Source organism: Trichosurus vulpecula, chromosome X, assembly GCF_011100635.1.
Source record: "Trichosurus vulpecula isolate mTriVul1 chromosome X, mTriVul1.pri, whole genome shotgun sequence".
Taxonomy (NCBI): domain Eukaryota; kingdom Metazoa; phylum Chordata; class Mammalia; order Diprotodontia; family Phalangeridae; genus Trichosurus; species Trichosurus vulpecula.
The window spans coordinates 3,187,610-3,201,736 of record NC_050582.1 but is presented as its reverse complement, the minus strand read 5'-3'; the positions used below and the strand labels follow the sequence as shown (position 1 = coordinate 3,201,736).

At 49.0% G+C, this 14,127-nt stretch overlaps 1 protein-coding gene across 1 annotated transcript in view; it reads left to right on the top strand.

Moving 5' to 3' along the window:
* Positions 1–8,375: 8,375 nt before the first annotated feature.
* The window catches only part of CLCN5 (chloride voltage-gated channel 5), a 94,884-nt gene continuing 89,132 nt past the window's right edge, over positions 8,376–14,127 (top strand). Inside the window, exon 1 of the mRNA XM_036740194.1 lies at positions 8,376–8,441. The gene's annotated coding sequence lies outside the window, so the exon portion shown is untranslated. The remainder of the gene's footprint in view (positions 8,442–14,127) is intronic.

The following is a 14,127-nucleotide window of genomic DNA, read 5'->3' as shown; positions in this document are numbered from 1 at the left end:
CAGTTTTCATGCCCAATCAAATAAAAGCCCAGAGATGGCATGGGGGTACTAGAGAGTGCTGGCTTTGGAGTGGGAAAGACCTCGGTTCAATTCCCTACTCCGACTGTTATTATTTGGAAAGCGACCATGTCGCCGAGCCTCAAGCAGCTCCTAGGACTCACCAAGTAAGTCATAAACAAGTTAAGATCTGTGGTAGGGGAGGGAATTCTTACACTAAAAGGTGGAGGTAGACAGTCTTGAGTGAAATCAATAAGTAGGTCAATTTCCCTGGAGTATAGGGTGCCCAGAGGAGGGTAATATAGGAGGAGACTGGAGAGGGCAGCAGGGCTTTAAATGCCAAACACAGGAGTTTGTGTTTGATCCTACGAGTAATAGAGAGCCACTAGAATTTATCGAGTGAAGGAGTGACCATGGATAGGCCTGCATTTTAGGAAACCTCACTCTGGCAGCCATATGGAAGACGGCTTAGAGAAGGAAAAGACTGGAGGCAGGAGACCACTTCATGGAGAGGTGTTGATGGTATGGATCATGGTGGTGGCTCTGTGAGCAAAGAGGAAGGGAGATTGTGGAGATACAAATGATGAGACTCAGCAAGTGATTGCTTATGTGAGGCAAGTGCTCAGAAAGGAGTGGAGGATGACTGCTATGGCAGACCCAGGGACCTGGAATGAGGATGGTGCCTCTTACAGAAACAAGAAAGTTTAGAAGATGGGTTAGTTGGGAGGGAAAGATAACAAGTTCTGTTTTGGACATATGGAATTTGGGATTTGAAATGTCCCATAGGTGGTTGGTGATGTGGGACTGAAGCTCAACAGAGCTCAAGAGACAGATTGGAGTTGGATAGATAGATCTGGGATCTCTATAGATACACATGCATAGTTAGTGGGTTTGACATGAAGCTCAGGCAAAGGAAGGAACCATCCGGATCCACAGGAAGAAAACCTAGAGAGGAGCGAGTGATGAACAGTGTCCGAGGCTGCTGAGAGATCAAGGAGGATCTAGATGAACTAGGCAATGAAGAAATCACCGGTAACTTTGGAGAGAGCAGTTTGGGTGAAATGATGAGGTTGGAAGTCAGACTGCAGAGTTAAGAAGAGAGAGACAGATGAAAGGAAGTGGAGGCATCACTTGTAGATGGTTTTAGCAAAAAGGGGGAGGAGAGATATAGGAAAATAGGTAGCAGGCATGGCCAGTTCAAGTGAGGGTTTTTTCAGGACATGGGAGACTTGACCATATTTGTAGGCTGGGGCCTGGCAAGGGATGAGCTGGGGTAACTATCACTGGCAGAGCATTACAGGGTGGAAGTGTCATAGGATCATGGGTTTGGAGTTGTGAGAGCCCTCAGAGGCCATCAAATCCAGTCCTTGGCTGTCACATCTATCTCAATGAGGAAGAGGAGTAGGTGACACTGAACATTGGACATTTATTTACCACATCCACACTGGCATCGCTGTTGCTATAACTTGAGCTTATTTTTAGAACATGCTGATTTTCTTTTGTACCCAGACCTACTTTAGTGAGTTGGCTGTAACTTCTGCACTGACAGATACCATTTACTCAGGCCATCATTGTTTACCACTCATTTTATCCCACTGGGGTCTGCCCATTCCTGCTTTTGGACATCTGTCTTTGTGATGACCCAGGACATGATCCATATTTCCATGTGTACTTGAAAAAAATGCACCCAATGCAAAATGGTCTCCGTCCTAGCAGGGAAGGTCAAAGGGCTGGAGGAACACGGCCAGCTTCCCAGCTTATGAGTGGAATGGAGTGTTCCTTTCAAAAATGGCAAAAGGACTTCAATATGAAAACAGAGACATAGAAGGACATAAAGAGCCAGAGGGGCATATTGACCCGCATCCGGAACCTGGAGGCTGGAACAAAGTGACACGCAGAGGAAAGAGAAGAACAAGGGCCCTGGAACACTTGGAACTAAGCAACAGATATGAACAAAGTTGCAAAAGACACAGGGCAAAGAGCACTTTGACTCATGGCAACATGATCCAGAAGGAATTATCCTTTCTCCTTGGAGATGCTTCCTTCCAAGATCTTCCCGTGCCTGACCTTGTCTGGCCCGTTCTCAGGGGCTTGCCCTGGGCCATCCTTCTCCAGGGTTCTGTGATGATGACCTTCCTTCTCCTGATGTGAGTGTACATGTTGTAGGACTCTCTTCTGTGCTGCCACCCTCAGCTGCCCTCTTCCAGTATGACTGTACCTGCTGTAGGACTCTCTTCTGTGCTGCTACCCTCAGCTGCCCTCTCCAATTAGATCTGCCGCAGTCTTTTAGCTATTTCTGCTTCTGGATATCAGGCCCTCCTCTCTAGAAGAATGTCAGCTTCTGGAGGGCAGAGACTGTCTTATGTTTATTTATGTCTAGCATCTAGACCTGGTCCTGACACAGAGTAGGCACTTAAGAAATGCTTGGTGATTGAATCATCTATTGGCAATGAGGGGCAGCTAGGTGGCACAGTGGATAGAACAGGTAGAGCACTGGGCCTGAAGTCAGAAAGACTCTTCTTCCCGAGTGCAAATGTGGCCTCAGACACTTCCTAGCTGTGTGACCCTGGACAAGTCATTTCACCCTGTTTGCCTTAGTTTCCTTATCTGTAAAATGAGCTGGAGAAGAGAATGGTAAACCACTCCTGTATCTTTGCCAAGAAAACCCCAAGTGGGGTCACAAAGAGTCAGACACACCTGAAGAATGACTGAACAACAATTAGCAAAGAGGAGGAGGAGGAGGAGGAGGATGAGGAGGAGGAAGCAGTGGCAGGTGCTTGTCCTCCCAGAAATGAGGATGCCAGTCCACAGCTGGTATGGTGACATCTATTGGTTGATCTGATAACAACAGAAACATCTGCTGTTTTCCTGGGACCTGTGTCAGGGCCATGAGAGAGAACCTCCCCAGACCTGTCAAACCAGATGACAGCTACCCACTTCTGGTGATTCACATGGGCAACAAGGATGCAGCCCGGATGAATCTCAGAAGTGTTGCTAAAGTGGAGTTGTGAACCGATCTAGCCATTCTGGAAAACAATTTGCCCAAAGGGCAATCAAACTGCACATACCCTTTGATCCAGCAATACCACTACTAGGTCTGTATCCCAAAGAGATCAGAAAAAGGGGAAAAGGAGCCACATGTACACAAATATTTATAGCAGCTCTTTTTATAGTGGGAAAAATTGGAAATTGAGGGGATGCCCATCAACTGGGGCATGGCTGAACAAGTTGTGGTATGTGAAGGTAATGGAATACTATTGTGCTATAAGAAATGGTGAGCAGGCGGATTTCAGAAAGACCTGGAAAACTTACATGAACTGATGCAAAATGAAATAAGCAGAACCAGGAGAACACTGAACACAATAACAACTACACTGTGTGATGGTCAACATAAATGACTTAGCTCTTCTCAGCAATACAATGACCCAAGGCAATTCTGAAGAACTCATGATGGAAAATGGTCTCCAAATCCAGACAAAGAACTGCTGGAGTCTGAATGCAAATCAAAGCGCGCTATTTGCATTTTATCTTTTTTTGTGCTTTTCCCCTTTTGTTCTGTTTCTTCTTTCACAACATGAGTGATGTGGAAATATGTTTTACATGATTGCCCATGTATAACCTATTTAAAATTCTTACATTTTTAGGAAGGGGGAAGGAAAAGGAGGGAGAAAATTTGAAACTCAAAGTATTTTTTAAATGAATGTTAAAAATTATCCTTACATATAATTGGAAAAAAATAAAATACTATCTTTAGAAAAGGAAAAAAACGTGTTGCTAAAGCTTGTGAAGCCTTGGACAAGAACATGAAGCCTCAGTTTCACAGGTGGGCTTTTAACATTGTTGCCTATCCAAGCTAAGGGTTTCTGAAGTATGAGGTCTCCAAAGGGAGGAGCAATGCACGTGGAGTCAAATGAATTGGGTGCAAATCCTAGCCCAACTACTTATTTGCTGTGTGACCTTGGGCAAGTTATCATCCCTCTCTGGGCCTCAGTTTCTTTATTTGTAAAATGAAGACTACTAGTCCCCTATGCCAGTGAAATCACAGGTCTGTACCAAAAAATTTCAAATACTCCTGTGAGAAAATCCAGGGACCAAATGAGGGAAGCATGATGAAGGGCATTTGAACAAAGGTCAATGGAGGCAGAAATAGAAGTGATATTGTCATGAGAGTATACTACAGACCACCTGGTCAGAAAGATGAAATAGATCCTCAGCCTGGCATGATATAGTAATGATGGGGTATTTCAACCATTGGTGCATTTGCTGGAGTACTTTCTCTCTCTCTCTCTCTCTCAAAATCAGAGCAGTTGACAATTTCTTGAGTTGTCTTAATGATAGGTTCATTCTTTAAAGTGTGCAGGAATAAATGAAGGGGCCTGCTACTCTGGATCTAGTTATCATCAACAAGAGAGAACTGAGTTCTGGGGGTAGAATCCATGGCAGCTTTGAAAAGAAGTGCTACTCTAGTGTAGAACTTGTAATAAGGGAGCTCTTAGCCTGTACATAGTCTGACAAGTAACCTAGATTACAGGAACAGATTTCAAAGGCTTTCAAGAAAGGAGAAGTCAAATCCCATGGCCTAAAATTCACCAGGGGAAGTCAGCCTAGGAGGAATGGGAAGTTCTCAGGAAGGAAACTATGAAGACTCAAAAGGAAGTAATTCCAATGAGCAGCTAAAGGGAGTAGGGCGGCCACCTAGAGACCCAGGTTACTTACTTTGCCTGCTAGCTAGCGGTAGGAGCTCTTCCTATCTTGCCCTCGAATCCCCCTCCCAGGCCCCAGTAAAATAGAAGTAGCGCAGCCCCCAAGGGACACATCCCCATATCTGTCTCTGCTTTTAAGCAGTAGTGCCCTAGGAGAGGTACATTGCCACTTGAGTTGGCTTCTGTTTCCCAGATGTGAGGACCCCTGGGTCCAACCTGAACTGGGGAAGCACTTGGGGGAGGCTCCCAGCAACATTCCATTCCTAGCATAACGTCAAGACTGGAGAAGCTCCCTAAGCCCAACTCTAGGTCAATGGTTCCTAATATACACACGAGGACCACATTTATTAGCTCTCTCAAGGCCCCCTTTGCCCTCAGTTGTCTCAGCCCGGAGGGTGGGAAGCTGGGCAGTGAAAGCTTGGCAGACTGGTAAAATTTTGCCACAGATCAGCAGTTGGGAAATCCTGGTCCATGTGTTCTGATCAGCAGGGGAAGGAAGTGAAGGGGTAAAGGCTTTTGATTCACATGATGGTGGAACCCCTGCGAGTACATTTCTGAGGCTGATCCTGGTGGCTTTCCTGCCACTCATGTGGTAGTTTTGAGAAAGGCTATTAGCCCAGCTGGATGCACAGTAATTTTACTTACCGTTGGGAGTTCCAGTGTATCCTTACTTAGCCAGTAGAGTTGGAAGTTCCCTTCTTCAGGTCTTTTGCCATCCTGGTTGCCCTCCCCTGGACCCTCTCGGGGTAATAACAGTAGTAACATTTATATAGCCTTCACTATGTGCCAGGCACTGTGCTAAGTACTTCACCAATATTATCTCATTGGATCCTCACAACAACCCTGGGAGGTAGGTGCTATCATTATCCCCATTTTACAGATAAAGAAACTGAGGCAAACAGAGCTAAAGTGACTGCCCCAGAGTCACACAGCTAGCAACAATCTGAGGCTGGTTTTGAATTCAGGTCTTCCTGACTCCAGGCGCAGCCATTTCATTGCTTCAATGTTCATCTTACATGATGGGGCTCAGAACTGAGTACTGTACCCCAGGTGTGGTCTGAGCAGGGCAGAGGACAGTGAGCCCATCAGCTCCTTATTTCAGGAAGCTCAGCCTCTCCTGATTCGACAAGCAGCCTCACTCCTGACTCTGGCCCTGACTGCCAAGGCCATGTCCCTCCCATGAATTTCTAACATGAATTTCTAATTTGTCCTTCTGCTAGGCATTTCTGTCTTTTTAAAAACACTTTTTACTGACATGTTTTGCATGTCTTTCCCTCCCCCCTCCTTCCATTTCTTAAACAAAGACTTTTTTTTTTAAATAAAAAGAGGAAGAAGTGAAAAAAAAATTCAATACAATCAACACATTAAAAAATTGGAGATCAGGTGCAGCCCTGCAAAGGAGGGAGCTGAGGGATCTTCTCTAATGTGTACTTTGGTGCCACATCTAATTCTTTGTAATTTTGTACCATTCACTTTCCACTGTTTGCTATCAGTCTTTCCAGTGCCAGTATTGTAGTCACTGCTTCAGTTTGAAGCAGGTCACAGAAATCTTCCCAGGCTTCTCTGTATTCATCATATTTGTAGTTTTCTACAGCACGGTAACATTCCACGTGCAATATTCATGTGGCATCATTTCTTTAGGCATTCCCTCCATCGATGGGGATCTACTTAGTTTCCACTTTGTCTACTTTGTTATCATAAAAAGTGCTACAAAAAAGCACATGGAACTTTCCTTTTTTTTTTTTTTTTTAAATCAGTGACCTCCTAGGGGGATATGCCTAGCAGAACAGTGGCTGGCTTCAAAGGTTGGGACTTTTTGAGCACTTTCTTTGCATAATTCCAAATGGCTTTGCCGAATGGTTATGCTAATTTACCATTCCCCCAACAAATGCTTTAGTTAGTACGAGCATCCTTGTCTTGGTCAGACTAGAAAAAATACATATCAGTTCTTTCTTCAGATCTTTAAAGACTGACAAGAGAAAATCTATAGAATCTGCAGAAATCTTGGCATTCGATCCGACTAGGCACAATCATCCAAAGAGCAATTCTGGATGAAACATAAGGAAGATGACAAAACAAAAAAAGAGGAAGGGGTCTGGCAGCATTTCTGATTTTGATTACAGTGAAACCTTTCTGTTTGGACTATAAAACCAAAATCGTCAACAGGCTTTATCTGAAGCGGTGGAGATGGCACTCTGGAAGATGAAGTTAAGCTGGATTGTATTGTTGTGTGTTACCCACAGAAGAGGGAAGCTAGGGGGTGCTGCAGTAGAGTCAGGAAGACCTGAGTTCAAATCCAGCCTCAGACCCTTATTAGCTGTGTGACCCTGGGCAAGTCACTTCACCCTGTTTGCCTCAGTTTCTTTATCTATAAAATGAGCTGGAGCAGGAAATAGCAAACCACTGCAGTATTTCTGCCAAGAAAACTCCAAATGGGGTCACAAAGAGTCGGACATGACTGAAATGACTCAACAAGAACCACAACACACACACACAGAAGAAACCTATGTTAGCGTCGGAGATGTTTTCCAGATATCCTAAAGCGAAGGAGACACAAAAACTATCCCAGTATTGTTACCCCAAAGGGCCGTCCAGACAGCATCATTGGCCAAGATCTAAGAATGTTCTATTCCAACCTGGAGGGGATTTTTGATGCCAGTATGAGAAGGGAACAGGTAGGTTTGGGAAACAATTTTGTACAGAGGACAGAAGGTTCAGCACAAGCTCTTACTGGGGAGGGGGAGGGGCCTCTGACCAGAGTCTGGCCTCTTGACTCTCAGATGACAATCCTCTTTAATCACTGGGGACCACTGGGAACTTCCTTTTGGGTCACCCCAGTGAGGTAGGTCCACGTCCCTTCGCAGGGAGAACGAAAAACTGAGAGGGGATCTGGAGAGGCCTTGTGGGGAAGGTAGCTGAGGTGAGGAGGGAGGGCATCCTTGGCATCACTGGCAGTGCATGGGAAATGACCTATTCGAGGGAGGTGACAGACAGAAGGCTAAGTTCCAGGAAATACTAGGCTAGTCTGGCTGGAACGCAGAGTCTCTGAAGGGGACACAGATGTGCTGACGTGGTATTTTATACTAAGGTACTAGGGAGTCACCAAAGCTGCTTGAGCAGGGGAGTGAAACACCCGAGGAACAGCTTGCTTAGCTGACTGCTGATCTCCCTATGGAATTCTGTGCTGCTGAGGTGGGCATGCCACCCATGGGTCCAACAGGGGCCCAGGGCCAGGGGCTCCCGTCTTCTGCCTCCAGCGGGGGTGCGGGGGGGGGGGGTGCCTTGCCTCAGGAGCTTCTCCTAGCGGCCGCCCAAGTAGGGGAAGCTCAGGCCCTGCTCCCTCCGCCCGCAAAATGGCCGCGGGGGAGGGGTGGGGGGGGTGGGGAGGTGGGTTGGTGCGCGTGCGCGTACGGGACCGGTGCCGGCTGGGCCTCGCGGACACGCGCGGGGGCGCGCGGGGGGGCGGGGGCCCGCGGCGGCGAGCTCGCCTCCCTCCCAGGCGGCGGCGGCGGCAGCGTCTGTCACATGAGGCGGCGGGCCGGCGGCCGGCGGCCCGGGAGCCCGAGGGAGCCGCGTGCCCCCTCCCCCTCCCCTCCCCCTCCCCCTCCCCCTCCCTCCTCCTCCCGGGAGGCCCGGGGTGGATGGAGCGCCGCCGCTGCCGGGGCCGGGGCCCGGGCTTGTCGCCGCCACGGCTCCGGGTCGGGCGGGCGAGCTGAAGCCGCCGTTGCCGCCGCGCTCAAGGTAACTCCCGGCGGAGTCCGGCCGCTGGCGTTGCCGGCGTCGCCTCCCTCCGAGCGCAGCAGCCGCGGTGGCCGCCCCCGGGGCACCGGGCGGGGGGCGGGGGTGGCTGCCTGGTGGGGTGCGCGAACTGGGGGTGGTGAGGCCCCTGTCTTCCTCCTGCTGCTCCTTGTGCTCCTGCACCTCTCCCTCCCCGCTTCGCTCCGGGAGCCCCCCCCCCCCGCTTCTCCTCCTTCGGGGGGGGGCGGTGCGCTCACTCCTTCTCCTTCCCGGGGGGGGGGGCGCCTCTTTGGGAAGCTCTTGTAAATTCCCAGGCCGTTCCTGTTGAATTAATTCTCCCGGGAAGAATCCCAGACACAATTCTTGTTAATTTCCTTCCCTGGAAGCTGTGACTAATTAGGGGCAGCCGAGCCGGTGGGGGTGGGGGTGGGGGTGGGGGTGAAAAGCCAGCGCTCCGAGTGGACCGACCGCCTAGCTCTTAGCGAGTTTCCATGTTTGAATGATTCCAGAAGCATTACATTGCGTTCCCCCATGGGCAAAGCCTGCTTAACTACGGCCTCAATCGGAAAAACCGAGAGACGCAGACACACAGAGACACAGAGACAGAGACAGAGATAGACATAGAGATAGACAGACAACCAAGAAGTTCTCAGATAAAAAGCTCTCAGCTCGGGGTTTGCTTTTGCTCAACCGAGGGAATATATAGTTCCCTCTTGTCTCCTGTCTCGCTCTCTCAGTCTCTGTCTCTCTTTGTCTCTCTCTGTCTTTCTCCTCTGCCCTTCTCTCCGTGTCTCTGCTTCTCTGTCTCTTTGTCTTTCTCCTTTTTTTCTTCTCTGTCTCTCTTTGTCTCTCTGTCTTTCTTTGTCTCTTTCTCCTTTTTTTCCTCTCTGTCTCTTTCTCTTCTTTCTCTGTCTCTCTTTCTACCTCTCCACCCCTCCCCTTTCATTTTTCTTTTAAAACGTAGCTCTCCAAGAGAGCTTCAGAATGGTAGTCCTGCCCCAGTACTCTGAGGCTTAGCCGTGCCCTTTAGAGGGAGAGATAATGTCTAAGCTCCAGACATGCCAACCCCGGTTTGGCGCCCAGGCTCCAGAAAGTGAGAAGTTTTCCCTCGCTAAAAGCCCGCCTGCATATCTAGACAGCTGCCCCAGTGGTGCTGGTGGAGGGCAAAACCCAGCTTGTTCCCCTGTTGGCTTGCCCGCGCTGCCCCAGAGCTGGGCTGTTAACGCTCCATTCTCAGAATCTTGCAAACCAGACTAACCAAGCCTGCCTCGTTTTCTCTAGAGCGGCATCGCCCTTGGTGCAGTAAGTAGCCCCAGAAGAAGCATGGTTAAGTTCGGGAACTCCCGAGCCAGAGACAGGAATAAGTCAGGGCTAGAGGAGTTGAGATCTGTACCAGCCAAAGGGAGTGCCCACCTCCATACAGAGCGGAACGCATTGTCTCGACAAAGACTTTGACAACCTTCTTGACCTGGGGGGGGGGGGGGGTTATTTGGCTCCTGTTCAATCGCTTGCAATTACTGAACCACGAACAGCATGAAGAGAAATGAAGAAACCCAAGTCCGATTGCCAGCCTCCCCTTTGCAGGCATGCTTTCCCTCCCTCGTTATCCGGGAGCCCCCGCCACCCCCAAGAACCTCGGAAAAGCCATTAACCAGAGAGCTAGCAGAGTGACGGGGGATCCGAGCAGAGCCCTGGGACCCCCATTCTCGCTTCTCGCTCACCTTAAGCTTTGAGTATTTGGGAGAAAAGATAGAGAGATGATTTGCAAGTGTTGAAAATAGTGGGTTTACCTTTTTGTGAGTTTCTTGCTTACAAGTTTCAGTTTTTCCACATCTGTCTTCCAGGGAAGAGGGACCAGACAGCTGCTCTCACACCAGCCAGTGCACATATCCAAGCTTTCCCCAAGACTAGAGGTGCATTTTTTTTGGAGGGGGAGGGGAGCAAAAGAACTGTAACCCCCAGCCCAGGGAAGGTAGGAGGGAGGATCTGGAGCTGGGGGGAGGGGGAGGGAGGGGACCATAAGAGGAGTGACTGCTGACTAGCTCTCCTTCCCCCCCCCCCCCCCCCCCCCCCCCAGCCAGTGACAGGCAGCCAGCTGCTTCTTAAACTTAACCCTTTGACCATCTGGCAAGGACAAAATATATTCCACGTAGAGAAGCCTCTTCTGGCCTTGATCTTGTGGTGTTTCACAACAGGAACCAAAATTACACTTGGGGAATGAAGTAGGGAAAACGGTTTTCTTGATTTTTTTCTTCTCAAAATCTGTGCGTGTGAAAATGTGAGTAATACTGGCTTTTTTCTTCTCCTTTGTTTTGAAGCTTTCATTGAAATCTCTAGCGACATGAGATGTGAACTCTGAATAGGGTTTTTAATTGATTTCAGCTCCTTTCCGTCACTTCCCGCTTTGGTGATTCTGGGTTGCTGAGAGTCTCCTGGTCCCTCTCTCGTCTTCTCCACTGAACTTGCTTTGATCACTCACCCAGAATGCAGAAAGATTTTTCACATTAACTTTTAGCTCATCGCCCTCAACTTTGCTAATGCTTGAACTCAACAGAGAAAGGCTGCTCTGTGCAGCTTTCCGCCCTAGACTGAGTAGAATGATGTGATCTGTGTTCTGGTTAACATGGACATGGACACGCGGGCTGATGGGGCTAGCTTAGACGCTGAGCTTGGGATCTGGGGGCTTTTCACCTTTTGCCAGGGTTAGCGCTCACATTCAAACCCTGATTCTGGTATTTTCAGCTTGATGTGCTTCCTGTTCCTGTCATTCTGTAAAACCTGTGAAGAGGCTGTGCCAGGCATGCCAGCGGGCGGTGGGTGGTGGGAAATAACTCAGGTGCCATCACTTCCACAGAGCCTTTCCTGATCCCACCAGTGGTGATACCTGTCAGCGTTCTCCTCTCCCTCTTCCACTGGCTCTGGGGTTACTCTGCTGTGCACATGTCCTGTCCCTACAGTAGAACACAGTCGAAAGGGCTTTTCTTTTTTCTTTTTTGAATTTCCTAGCGCCTTGCCCAGAGGAGGCACTGAATGTTTCTGAAGTTCAATGATGTCCTTTATCTTATTCTTTCTCTACGTGGGGATACTTGGGCAGCAAAAAGAGACAGGTCAGGTTCTTTTGTTGTATGAGTCCATTTGGATGAAACTCAAGAAGTTGGTTGGTTGAATAAGAAATGGAATTGTAACAGTATTGGTTATAATGTGCTTTGATCCATGTAGTGGGAGTTCTTCAGGATGGCTTTTGATAACATTGCTTGAATCCTAAGGCCCAAAGGCCCCTGGGATTTTAGTTCTCGATCTGCAACGGCTGCCCTTTGCCCTCACTTGCTCTCTTTACCCAAGCCTGGCATTCATAGCTGAGTTCTGATTTCAAATTCTCTTAATTTAGAACCAGAAAGGTACTTCGAAGTCATCTAGCCCATCCCCTTTATCTTACAGATGAAGCACCTGATGCCCAGAGATATGAAGTGGCTGACACCAAAGGTTTTCCAGGTTCTTCCCTCTACTCCATAGCCTCTTTCAATTTGTAGCTTCTAATCTGCTAGAAACTAGATAACCAAGTAACAGAGCCTGGATTAGATCCCAGATCCTGACTTCAAATCCAAGGTTCTTTCTACTGGGTGCAAGTTTAGGGATAGGGTTAGATTAAATGAAGTCCTCTTTTCCTCTTTGGGGGTTGCTTGGGCAGCAAAAAGAGACGAGCTCAGGTTCTTTTGTTGTGTGAGCCTCAGCTGTTCCTTTGAGTGCCCATGGGGCTGCCACTCACTTGTTTGTTGGTTGAGTGGGCCGTGAGAGCCTCCCCTTTCCCTGTCTACCTGCCCCCCTTGCCCCTGTCTTCCTGCCCCCCTTGTCCAGCATCACTGGGGAAGGGGCTCTTCCGAGGAAGGACTTTTCACGTCATTGAAGCTTACTCCTTCAGGATATTGTGTACCTCCCTCCCTGCCTTCTTGAACAGTCTCCACTCATCACTGGCTGTCACTGACCCACGTTTGTGATGATTCCTGGTTGTTGGGGCAGGCCTCTGGTGCTGATGTCCTTACCTCCCACCTCCTGGGCTCCTGCTTTACACTTTCTTTTCCCTTACTATGAGTGTGTGTCCTCGCCTTCCCACCTTTTACTCCTCTATCAGGAGTTAGGAAGGGTGGCCTAGCTTGTTCTGGGGTGGGGGTGGGGCCTCTACCACATCTGTCTGAAGGCCCCAGGGCTTTCGTCTCTCCTCTGGACTGCTCAAGGCCCTTTCCCCTTCCCTCCAGCTTGGGGCCTGCGTTCCACAGAGCTGAGGTTTCTGTGTCTGACTTCCAGATAAGGAATGTCACTGGACTGGAGATGGTGTTAATCCCTTTTGACTAGACTCACATTCTTTTTCTAGGTTCCCTCTTGTAGTCTTCCTGAGGGGTGGCAGGTGCCCTTCTCCTGAAGGCCAAGTGAAACCTTGTCCTGCCTTTCTGCTTGGGCCCCGCTTGGTTCTCACAGTCTTTTCTAGCCAGACTCTCCCTTCTTTCTTCCCCTCAGGCATGACGGCTGCTCGGAATGATAGGGGCAGACTACTTTCTGTGGGTGTCACTCTCTTTGCTTGGGGGGGCTAGGAGCAGAAGTCCTTGATCTCCCTTGGCCATGTTATTATTTCCTGCCCTTAACCTTTAGCAAACTCCTCATTCCTCCTCCTCAGCTCCTCAGAGCCATTGGAGCCACCAGGCAGCCCATTGGGGGGAATAATGGAGTGGAGGGGGGAATCACACACTTCTTTAAAGTGGGAGGGATGTGTGTGTGTGCGGGGAGGGGGAGCAGAAACAAGCCTGTCAGAATTGTAAGGAAGCCAGATGTTGGAGAGAAAAATCACTCCGTTACAAGTGTCCAACGTCTAGGCATCGGGTGTTTAGAATTGGCAGATGTTTTTTCACACATCATGATGCCTGTTGACAAAAGGAATGCTGATCTTGCTGAGCTGGTGGTACAGGAGGAGAGCAGGGAACCCAAGGAAGAGGCACAAAGCAGGCACTGTGCTGGGGTGTCGTCTGTGGGCAACCAGCGGGTCCCCTTGTGGGCTGTCCTTGAAGAAAGCGAGCGCTCTGGGAGCTCTGTGTGTTAGCACTCAGGCTGTGTGTGTGTTTGATGAAACGAGTTTAGCTAAGAGTCTGCCCCCCCGCCCAAAGCATGTGTGTATATGTAGTACATGTATGTGTGTATGTGTATGTGTGGGGATTGTTTTTCTCAATAGGATTAGATTCTGATGGATGAGAAGCCTTTTGGCAAAGAAATCTTTCATGCGGTTGTTCTTTTAGAAGCAAGTACCCTTTCCCAAGTCCGTGTGATGGATCGTATTGGGGTTTGCGGCACTAGCAGAGAAAATAAAATCAGGCATGTTGTTAGCTGGGGGATGAGATCATAGTCTTGGATTTGGAAGCTGGAAGGGGTCTAACCCTGTCATGCTGCAGATGAAGAAACTGAGGCTTGGAAGGGAGAGTGCCTCAAGGCAAGGAGCAAGGTAGCCTCCCGGAATCTGTGCCCCACTGCTGCTTCCTTTGGGCTGGTGGCCCCTGACAAGGACCGGCTGCAGCCTTTCCGTCAGTGCTCCCTCCGTGAGGGAGGCTCTCATTACTCCCAGAGCAAGCTTTAGCTGTTTTTCTAAAGAAAGTCTCCGCTGAGGTTTCTAGGTTCTTTTTTTGACTTGTTACATTAAAAAAAAAAT